Source organism: Lepisma saccharinum, chromosome 1, assembly GCF_977018435.1.
Source record: "Lepisma saccharinum chromosome 1, izLepSacc3.1, whole genome shotgun sequence".
NCBI classification, from domain to species: Eukaryota; Metazoa; Arthropoda; class Insecta; order Zygentoma; family Lepismatidae; genus Lepisma; species Lepisma saccharinum.
Window position 1 is genome coordinate 190,228,076 of NC_139229.1, and position 12,152 is coordinate 190,240,227.

Consider the following 12,152-nt stretch of genomic DNA (forward strand, 5'->3'; position numbering starts at 1 on the left):
AAAACAGTCTATCTCCCCACGCTATTATATGGATCAGAAAGCTGGATAATGCAAACTAAATTGGAGAGCAGACTTACTGCTACAGAAATGAAATTCTTAAGAAAAACTGTAGGAAAGACAAGGAGAGATATGATACGAAACACAACAATAAGAAGAGAATGCCTGAATCAGGAACCACTGATTGAAATCATCGAGAAGAGGGAATTAGGCTGGCTGGGACATCTTATTAGGATGGAGGAAGAGCGTAAACCGAAACAAATATTTGAGGCCCGACCAGAAGGAAAGAGAGGAAGGGGACGACCCAGGTTGAACTGGAACCAGTACATCTATGGACTGGCACAGAAGAGAGGGAAGGCACCGGACGAAGTGAAAAGACTGGCACAGGATAGAACTTCTTTCAAGAAGTGGCTGAAAGGACCCGACGCCTAAGTGGGCATAAGGGAAAAGAAGAAGAAGAAGAACGTCGCGCCGAAGCCATCTGAAAGTAATAAATAATATTATATTATTATAATATATATATATAAATTAAGTGGTGTGAAAGTAATTAAAAAAATATTATATTATAATAAAATATATATATAAATTAAGTGGTGTGAAAGTAATTAAAAAATATAGGACACTTCGACCCCTGCTGTAGCTCAAAAGGTTGACCTGATTGAGCAAAACCAAGGTCATTTTCGGACTCAGGGCATCAAAATTAGTCTAATTCAGCTGAGAAACCCTGGACGATTTTTTGCCTGTTACCCAGTGTTATCATTGTTTTAGTTTTCTCCGTATTTATTTCCATATTCTTTTTCTTTAATTCTTCATTAAGAATATTTAGGTTATATTGTAAACTAGCCTGTGTATTAGCTATTAGTATAATATCATCAGCGTATATGAGCTCTGTTAGTTTAATTGATTTCATATTCCAGTATCCTACATGAAACCTAGCTGAAACCTTAGAGAAACATAAAACTGCAAACACAATATATCTAGATTCTTCCAAGGCATAGGATAGAGTAAAAACATGGCTTGCTTATGGACAAACTCAACAACATAGGAATAAAATTGACAAGCAATCCTTTTTTCAGTAGAAAATTCCAATTACTCAAGCAAGCTACATCATACGTAGTACATAAGAAGAGCAAATTAACATCATCAGCAGTAAACCATCATGCAAATTCTACCTGCTGAAACAACTAAGTGAGTATAATGTATCAGAAAAATGCCTACATTTCAGCCTAATTTACCTCTACATTAATAATACTACCAGAATACTAAGGCTTCAAAAGTGAACACTAAGAATAATGTTCAGACTAAAGTATAGAGCATCTTGCAAAGGATTATTACTCCCTACATCTACAAGTCAATAACAATTATTCTAAATACTACGAACTTGGACAAAATATAGTCAAATACACAACACAAGAAGGAAAATAATTACAAGTAAAACAGCAGACACTCAATATCTCAAAACAATCATGTAAAAATATTCTACAACAAACTGCCTCATAACATAAAACTGCTAAGTCCCAAAAACATATACAAATACAATCAATAAAAACTACTTGAAAAGGGAAAACTGACTACAGTCTCACAGACTTGATGTAAAATAACAGCAAAACTTAGAAGCATGCACAGTCAATAGTGCTCAATTTGCATCCAGTTCACATGCAAACTATCATGAAAAGGTTCAAAACAGTCTCCCAGTTCAGTTCTCATCTATACTTGGACAACAAAATCCTGCAACAAATTCTCAGAAATCCTACCTTTCCTACCCTTGCTTAAATAGTTAAAGTGCAATCTTCATATTAAAATATTGAAAAAAGGCATATCTATTTACATAAACGTGTGTACACATGTGTTTGTCTGCGTGTACTCTTAGATAAATTGATAAAAAAAGCAATATAGTTATAAATCAAAGACTATACCTAATAATATTAATTTCAAAATAAGCTGATAGAAAAAGATATAATAACTACAGTATAAGCTTTTAATTTTTGTTAATTACAAAAAAATAAAAGTTAAATACAGTAAATAAACTTGGTCCCTTACATTGAAAAAGGAACATAAATTGAAAGTATTTGAAAATAAGATCCTTAGGAAAAGATTTGGGCCTAAAACAGATGAGGAGACAGATGAGTGGAGAAGGTTACATAATTTAGAAGTACATAATTTGTATTCATGTCCAGATATTTTTAGAATGATTAAATCAAGAAGACTTAGGTGTGTAGATCATGTGGTACGAATGGGAGAGGAAAGAAGAGTATACGGGATTCTTGTTGGGAAACCTGATGATAAAAGATCAATAGGAAGACCAAAACAAAGATGGAGGGATAATGTAGAGATGGACCTAAAGGAAATTGGTAGGGAAGGAAAGGAGTATATAGATCTTGCTCAGGACAGGGACAGCTGAAAGGCATGTGTTGCTGCAGCCATGAACATTCGGGTTTAAGAAGGCTAGAGAGTTAGTTAGTTATACATTAAATAAGCATAATATTTGGATTGTAAGTAGTGAATATAACAAATGTACAATGCATTGTGCGAAAACTGTCAACTTTGCATTATAAGCAGAAAATTAAACCAGTTTGCCCTAGAAATACATTTTAAGAATAGCCCAAAATAGCATGCGTAATAGAAAATTAAGAAAACTTTCTGATGCATAAAAGTACTGACTACTGCTGAATGAATCAATTACTGTAAAATATTATTCTCTGATTCAAGTAATTTAACTGTAAACATTATCTTTTGTGTGTAAAATATAATTGTAAGTTGAACTGATAAGTACAAATATTAACTTTATACGCCTTCATACACTCTAAATAACATAACTTGATATATAAATTAGTAACAATTTGTTAAAATTAAGTTAAACTGTAGAATTGTTTTCTTAAATAAATATAAAAATACTAAACAAATAATTCCTTCTTTTCCTATTTAAAGGATGCCAAACAGTGTAAACCAGTTGTTAGTGGCTAAATAACATAACATTTGAAGGCAGTAACAATATTTTTAAAAAATACTGTTTTTTACCTAACTTTGTGAATTAAATACTAGTACATTTTGTCAAATTATAAATAAAATATACCTATTTCTTTGGTATTTGTACTAAAGTGAAGAAAATGTTACTAAAACTTGGCTAGTACAGTAAATCTGAGAGTTTTAGCTTTATTTGTCCGTAACTGGATATAATTGTAACTTGTTAATCTCGCCAAACAAAATCTTTACCTCAATTTTGGAAGCTAGCTGAACTTTAGCGTTTCGAATTACATATAGTGAAGGCCTCTATAGTGGAAAAATACACCCAGTCTGTAAAAATTTGGAAATGTTGTCTCCTTCTCTGTCGAACCAGATCAAGAGTGTTCTCAAATGTTTCAATATATTTCTTAACATAACTAACTTTTCAAGAAAAAATACCTTGTGCCCAGATAGCTTAGTTCGTATAGCGTTAGGCTTTTAACCTATCTGTCCAGGGTTCGAGTCCCTGTCTGGGCGATTACAATTTTTAAATTTTGTCATCGGATTTTGTGCAGAATGGATATAAAATATGTTTACAGTCTAACAGATTATTATTTATCTTAAAATTTTGCAAATAAGCTTTTGAGTTTCTCAAATATCAGCATCTTTAGCTAACAGTACAGCATAACCAGTATTATTATGATAGAAAAATTCTGGTGGTAGAAACTACACCTACTGTAATATCTCTGTGGTATTAACTTACATGCAGCCCATAACTTTTGGGACTGTTTCTCCTCCGTTACATTTCCTCGCCATTTACCCTTAGCGTCGCGATTAGCCTCAGAAGCAAAAACAGCAAAATCTTATATTTGTTCTTTTTATATCTCTGAAACCACCTATACTATAGAACTACATTTAATAAATTTTGCAGTCTTCCTGTTTGATCTGTTAAATAATCCAATCAATGAAAATATAGTTGCATAGAAAAGTCTGTTTTTCAGATACTTTAATCGGGTAATCTGCTTTTGCGTACTTCCTCAGAAATATACACAATCATAGTTCTTTATAAATTTAGCACCTGATATAGAATAAGTCGAAGTCTAGTTAGAGTTGGCCTGTAAGTGCTTCTGGTACAAGTAGTTACTTGAAAAAGCAAATATTGGGTGTATAAAAGATAGCATTCTCGTGAAACAGTAAAAATCAAGCTAATTTCCTCGTAATATTAGCTGTAAATGCTTCTTGCAGATTAACAAAGCTCTGGCGTGTGGTCGTACGTAACCTATAATCCTTTGTAAGGTTCGTGTTGTCCTATAAATTGTCGCTATACATACTAAGTCCCTAGTTACAGCCTAAGCTTTTAGTTTCAATCAGAGAATTTCAGTGTTCAGATAGTGATTGTAGCCTCGTATAATAAACCAAATGGAAATAACCCAAGTGTTGATGCACCCAAAAAAACAGTAATACTTCAAAAATACTTTGAAAAAGGCTATAAGGCTAAATTATTCTTCTAGCATAGAAAAAAGTTTAGCAAGTGGACCTATGGTCCATATAGTCAGTCGTCTGTGAACTTCGTCTTGTCCTGTGAATTGTCAATATATTGATAAATGGTTATATATTTTTTTTTTTTAAAAAAAGGAACAATGTTGGTAAGCGTCCAGTTATGGACCCATCGGTAAAGAAATTTCAGTCTTTATAGACACACAATAATTTTCGTTACACTAAAAATTGGGCCTCGTATAAAGGTAATTAGTCGAAATGATAAACATTTCGTGTACTTTATCCAGTAAGCCTTAGCTAGAAATACAATAACAGCGTTACAGACATATAAATTAAGCAAGCTTTGATATTCTAGTGGCACATAATAAATATAAAATATCCTTTAAAATACTCTGACAAATAGTTGTGGGTTATCTGAGATCAAAATTTTCAAGCCCTCTCTCCTGCATAAATAGACTCTAGAATTCACTAAGCCTCAAAATAATATTGGGTACATAAAATAAAAAGCAGATGGAGAGTGATGCTGATCGCATCATCTCCAAATAGCAAAAACAAAAGTATATGGATGGAGCCCTACCTGAAATATTTAGAAAACTTTACCTAGTATAAGAGTAACAAAATACTCAGCAAACTCTAAAATAAACAAACTTTCCTACGTAGCAGGCGTAACCTGACCTAAATAAATACATATAGAAATACAGAACCAAAAATAGCATAGTGGAAATCAGTAAACCCTAATAATAATAATAATAATAATAATATATTCTGTGGCTTACATTTTATCTAAAAGTACTTTTTCTTTAGTGTTTTTGAAAAGATTTAAATAAATACTAAACTCTAAGTTAAACATTTGTAAATGTATATATGATACAAAAACAAAATTAATACAAATTAATACATACCCTGCAAAAGTCAGTAAAAAAGTTGAAAACATCTCTTTGTGCATCCAAAATATAATAACAAATCCTTCCTGACTGGATTAAATTGTGTTATTTGAGTAATATTAAGCCTAAACTTGTAGAATTAAAGGGTAAAACTTGACGAAACACACTTCATGTGTACAACATTTAATTCACACCACATCTAAATTGTGTTATTTGAGTAAACTTGGAGAATAATCCTGTAAACTTGGAAAAATCTCTCTCTCTCTCTCTCTCTCTCTGTGTGTGTGTGTGTGTGTGGGTGTGTGTGTGTGTGTGTGTGTGTGTGTGGATGTGTGTGTGTGAGTGCGTGTGTGTCCAAAATGTAATAAAAAAACACGTTCAAATCGTGTTATTTGAGTAAATATTAGGCTAAACTTGTGAAATAAACAAATAAAAGTTGAGAACGCACTTTGTGTGTCGAAATATAACTAAAAATTTTTCCTGAACAGATTGAATTGTGTTATTTTGGTAATAATAAGCCTAAACTTGTGAAATAAACAGATAGAAGTTGAGAACACACACTTTGTGTGTCGAAAATGTAACTAAAAGTCTTTCCTGAACAGATTGAATTGTATTATTTTGGTAATAATAAGCCTAAACTTGTGAAATAAACAGATAGAAGTTGAGAACACACACTTTGCGAGTCCAAAATTTAATAAAAAATGTTGCCTGAATAGTATAAATAGTGTTATTTTGGTAAAAAATTAACATAAAGTTGTAAAATAATAAGTTAAAAGTTGAAAAAAATGTCTTTGTGAATCCAAAATTAATGAAAAAATGTTGCCTGAATAGTATAAACAGTGTTATTTTGGTAAAAATAGGTATAAAATTGTAAAATAATAAATTAAAAAGTTGTAAATATATCTTTGTGAGTCCAAAATATAATAAAAAATATTGCCTGAATATTATAAATAGTGTTATTTTGATAAAAAGTTAACATAAAATTGTAAAATAATAAGTTAAAAGTTGAAAAAATGTCTTTGTGAGTCCAAACTTTAATGAAAAAATGTTGCCTGAATAGTATAAATAGTGTTATTTTGGTAAAAAAATTAACATAAAATCGTAAAATAATAAGTTAAAAGTTGAAAAAAATGTCTTTGTGAATCCAGATTTTAATGAAAAAATGTTGCCTGAATAGTATAAATAATGTTATTTTGGTAAAAATTAACATAAAGTTGTAAAATAATAAGTTAAAAGTTGAAAAAATGTCTTTGTGAATCCAAAATTAATGAAAAAATGTTGCCTGAATAGTATAAATAGTGTTATTTTGGTAAAAATTAACATAAAGTTGTAAAATAATAAGTTAAAAGTTGAAAAAAATGTCTTTGTGAGTCCAAAATTTAATAAAAAAATGTTGCCTAACAAAGTTGTAAAATAATTAGTTAAAAGTAGTGATGGGCACCATCGACTAATTTCCACCATCGACTAATTAGTCGTTAGTCGAAACAAAATATCGACTAATTAGTCGAAAAAATTAGTCGACTACTTTTTCGACTAATATTAGTCGAATTAGTCGTTCGACTAATATTAGTCGAATTAGTCGTTTGACTAATATTAGTCGAATTAGTCGTTCGACTAATATTAGTCGAAAAAGTAGTCGACTAATTTTTTCGACTAATTAGTCGTTCGACTAATATTAGTCGAATTAGTCGTTTGACTAATATTAGTCGAATTAGTCTTTCGACTAATATTAGTCGAATCAGTCGTTAACGACAAATATTAGTCAAAGTGGAACTATATATTTTTCTTATTATTTTCAAATTCCTCCACTCTTGTGCTGAGCTGAGCCAGGCTAAATTGGACTGTTTATAAACGAATGTTTATATATATATATACACACACACACACACACGCACACACACACACAGGCGCACAGAGAATAGACCCGGGATCTCTTCATTACAAGGTCACGCATGAGAACATTGAGAACAGTCTCTGTGGCCCGAAACGTTGAGTTGTGTACTCACGATGTCAGTCACCGTCAAGGTTCCGGCTTCAAATAAAGACGTAAAGAAGACATAGGCAGGCCCATAGACGGGAATTATCATGTGTCTTGGGTGGGGGGGGGGGGGACAAATCCTAATTGGAACAAAGAAAAGATGCGAAATGTTGTTTGTTGGAGTGTCAGATGTGACCGATTACTTTACTATAGTAGTATTACAGTTAGACATACAATTATAGAGATGCTACATTAAAATCTAAAGTAACGGAACAAATCAATCTCACTGATAGATACCTCGCATACCTTTCCAAGAAATACCTACCTGCTTTGCTTCCCTTCTTGACAATAAGCCCTCTGCTCAAGTAGTCGATTGTTCGTCTGGAAATGAGACATGTTCGGTCATTTCGACTAATATTAGTCGGAATGTTCCCGACTGAAATCAGTCGAAATGTTTCCGACTAATATTAGTCGAAATGTTTCCGACTAATATTAGTCGGAATGTTTCCGACTAATATTAGTCGAACGACTAATCCGACTATTATTAGTCGAACGACTAATTCGAATAATATTAGTCGAACGACTAATTCGACTAATATTAGTCGACTAATTTTTTCAGTCGACTAATTTTCATTAGTCGATAATTTTTTCGATGGTTTTAATAATCGACTAATATTAGTCGACTAATGCCCATCACTAGTTAAAAGTTGCCAAGACACACTTTGTGTGTCCAAAACTTGAAAAATAAACAATTAAAAATTGAAGAACACAGTTTGTGTGTTGAAAATATAATAAAAACTCTTGCTAGAATCGTTTAAATTGTGTTATTTGAGAAGAAATAAGGATAAGCTGGGAAAATGTTTGACATAAAGTCAAAGTTTGGTAAAAAATAAACTCAATATTATGTTAAATAGCACACAGTAACATAAATTTACTACCTAAGTCAATAATCAATAGGTCCTAGGTTCCCTACCCCGTGATAAAAGCAAATAGTGAAAACTGTAGGCCCAGTCCCTGATAGCTCTCCCTTCTTCCTAGTACAGATAAAAAAACCCTTACGCTTCGTTCTCCTTGTTCAAAGTAAAATTCTCGCTCCAATCTAATTGGGTATCCAAAAATCCTTTTTTCTTGTGTTCTCGGTAACCTTGGCTTACTTAGACAGAAACCTGTTCTGACATGCAAGCGTTCTAGCCTAAAACGACGCGCTAAAGCGTCCTGTGCCTTGGGGCAACCCTGAGCTGAATATTAATTGGCGGCGGAAACCGGTTCTACAAGCAACGCATAGCTTCAGAAATTTGACCGTTGCTGCGCATTCTCAGACATCCTTTGTTGTCTGGTTGAATCCCTCCCCTGCCCTACAGTATTGCATAGCTTTCCCCTGTTCTTGCGTACTGGTTAACCTTGGAAAAACCGGTTCTGAAAACCTACCGACGCGTTCTCTGATTGGTGAATCAGGTTCCTTCTTTGTTCTGACGTTCTGACGTCATTTGACCTTGACCGCACATCCCCCAAATTCCTTTCTCCTCTACCTGCGCGGAATATTAATTCATTCTCTCTGTCTACCTTCACCGCACTTCCCCAAATTCCTTTCTCGTCTACCTTCACCGCCGAGTCGAGATTCTGAGACAGTATTCTGTCTAGCATCTCGTACCATCGTGTTTCATACCATAATAACATACATTATTACATAGTACTAATTAATAATATTACATATCGCGGGTTCGAGTACCGGGACCGTCTTCTTTCGTACCATTACCAGCGTTCATAGCGGTTCATAAACCATAAACTCTTATTTTCAATATTATAAACATTAATATTATCGATTTATACATTACATACTTTGCAGTAATAAATATAAAACCATATGCATAGCGTTTAGTACCTCTAATTACCTTCTATATACATATTTTTCATAAAATAAATAATTATATATTCATAAAAGTTATAAACATGCAAATACATAAATGTAAAGTATTCTAAGTACATGCAAATGAATTCTAAGTACATGCAAATTAATTAAAACCCGTGCAAATTAGTTATAAGTACGTGCAAATTAATTGCGAATATTAAACGCCCGAGGGCACAAACATCCACTGGCGGGGATCTCTACTAGTAACCTATGATATGACATGCCATTTTTACTTGCACAAATTTACTTCAAACAACAAGGGAGTTTTCGACTGAAGCGACAAACGATATCGAGATTTCGCACAGAAGCATTAGATCTAAAGCAAACCATTCACCACACCACGCTTGCGCAAATAACAGGCCGGGGCAACACAATGCACAGTATTGATAAAACGGCCCAGTCCGAGCGACATGAAAGCGAGAAGCGACACCTGCAATTTGTCGTGTCGCTTTAATTGGGAAGGTGTTGTTTATTTTCTTAATGTTGGTTTCCAAGAGAGACGTATCGCTTCAGTCTGAAAGCTTCCTTTCGAACCAATTCACCACGAGAAAATGCACGTGTCGCTTGGACTGGTCTGTTTTCTCAGTACTATGCATCGTGTCGCCTCGGTTTGTTGTATTCGTATGCAAGGTGGATGGTTTTCCTTAGAATAAGGGACCGTTGCTTGTCGCTTCGGTGTGTAATCTCCATGCCACTTGAAAGTGAATCCTCAGTGATCAACGAAATGTATCGAAGCGAAGGGACGCGACAAGCTGCACTTGTCGCTCAGATTCTCAATGGCGTGTATTGTGCCACCTGAGACTTGATTTCCCATGCGCGGTAAATGCTTATTTATAGACTAAATGGGTCTGTGTCGCTTGTCACTTCGGTGTGAACCACTGCTGTTGCGTGTCCTTCGGTTTGAAACCTTACTAAGAGCCGTTCTTTTAACCACAACACAATACGCAGATAAGCGATCAACATGCTTGTAACAAAATGCAAGTCGTACAAATGTGCACGGGTATCAATCCTTTTTTTGTTCTGCTTGTATCCACAGGTTTCGTCTTTCTACGTCCTTTGGAAACCTACGAAGTGATACTTGACTCAATAAATTTGTTCCCGATCGAAATGTGCAACTATATGCTATGCAGCTGACACGCTATTTCCTTGTAAAAGAATCTCCACTTTGCCGTTTCATATTATCGTCCATAGCACCGTTAGCGTAACCGGATGTTCCAGGGGAGCCAGACGAGTGCTCATGCTCCGCAGTAGCTCCGCCTTTAACACCGTCTATACAGCCGAACAGGGCAATTTAAATAGTATGAAATACAGGGTTGTCATATCAATTCTTTTTCCCAATTTTAAAGGCAGGAAGTTAAAATAGGTATTTAATGGGTACATACGTATACTACTGCAAAAATTACAAAATAGGGAACTTATGAAAGACAGAAATGTCTGTTTGCCATATCTAACATTTCAAGTTTGTAAGCAGTAACCTGGAAATAGGCATGGTGGTTATAAGAAAATTGCAAAAATTTTGGAAAAACGACGAATGGAATGTTGCTATATTTAACTGAGTCTAGAAAAACAAAAAAACGTATATGTATTTAGTACGTTGTACACAGCAAACTGAAAGCAAGTTTTCAGTAATGAACAATGTGTAGTCAGCAGATAAGTCAAAGCAAGATGTATAAACCTTAATAACCGTGATAAACACAAACTGTAATATTACCTACTTGGATAGGGGCATGTCCTGAATTTTATGGTTTCATTTTTAAAAACAGGGATGCGATCAATACGTACCTTCCTCACTGATGGCATTTGATTTGATTTTTGTTACTTAGCTTTGAAATTTGGCTAATCGCGACGATGATAATGAGAGAATAGGTAAATGTGTACTGAAAAAAAAGTAGCGCGCTGTGACCCGATAACATAGTGGTAACAACGTCGCCTTGTAATGAAGGGGCACTGGGATCGATACCCGGTGGAGGGACATAGTGGCTCGAATCCCACTTTAGGTAGGATTTAAACTGTAGGTCTATTCTCGATAGCGTATTGTTGAGTCTTAAATCCACCAAAAGTCCATAACAAAAGTCATTGTTTTAACATATGTTGAATGTACAGTATAATTACAATGTATATTGTGATAAATTAATCCTTAAGCAAATATAAATTTGTAATTCTGTTTAACAATAAGAGACTTCACTTTCCTTTACATCTATTCACAAGAGCATAAAAATACAACTTGGAAATTCATTTTCAAATGAACAACCTCTTATTCATATATTTTACGTATGTGTGTGTGTGTTTCTTGAAATCTGGCGAAGTCCTAATAATGTATTCACTTCATAAGTGTCTATTACATAACAGAAAGCATCATTGGGTATTCAATATCAGACGAATAACAAATTCCGTGGGAATATTTCTGCGAGTTCGTGGATGCGAGTTCAGCTCTCAACGACAAATGGTGTTGGTTTGACCCGCGTTAATGTCATTGGTGTTTCCTTTGTGTTTGTTTCTCTATCACAGTATATTTCTTTTCCATAGTTCCGATGTCCTATTTTTTTACAGACTTATCTAGGATTTGTTTAAAATTACGTATCATGAGAAATATACGATTAAAGGCAAGACAAAGGTAATAGTCCGGAAAAGACAAATTGAAACTTATACTTAGTTGAAAGGACAATTTGTCATTGTTGATTACAATTATAGAAATAACTTTATCGAAATACTTGGTTTTCTTTTACATACATTTTTGTAATTCTTTTTGTGCACCTTTCCATTCCTACTTGAACAGGTAGACTATAAATAAAAACTCGGCATGATTTCCTTCAATTCATTATTACAGTATAGATCTTCCATGATTCTCGTGGCTTATGATGCATATAATTAACAATTACGGATTTTTCTTTGTTGTTCTTGTATATTGATTTAACAAATCTAGTCACCTTATAATTCCATTAAC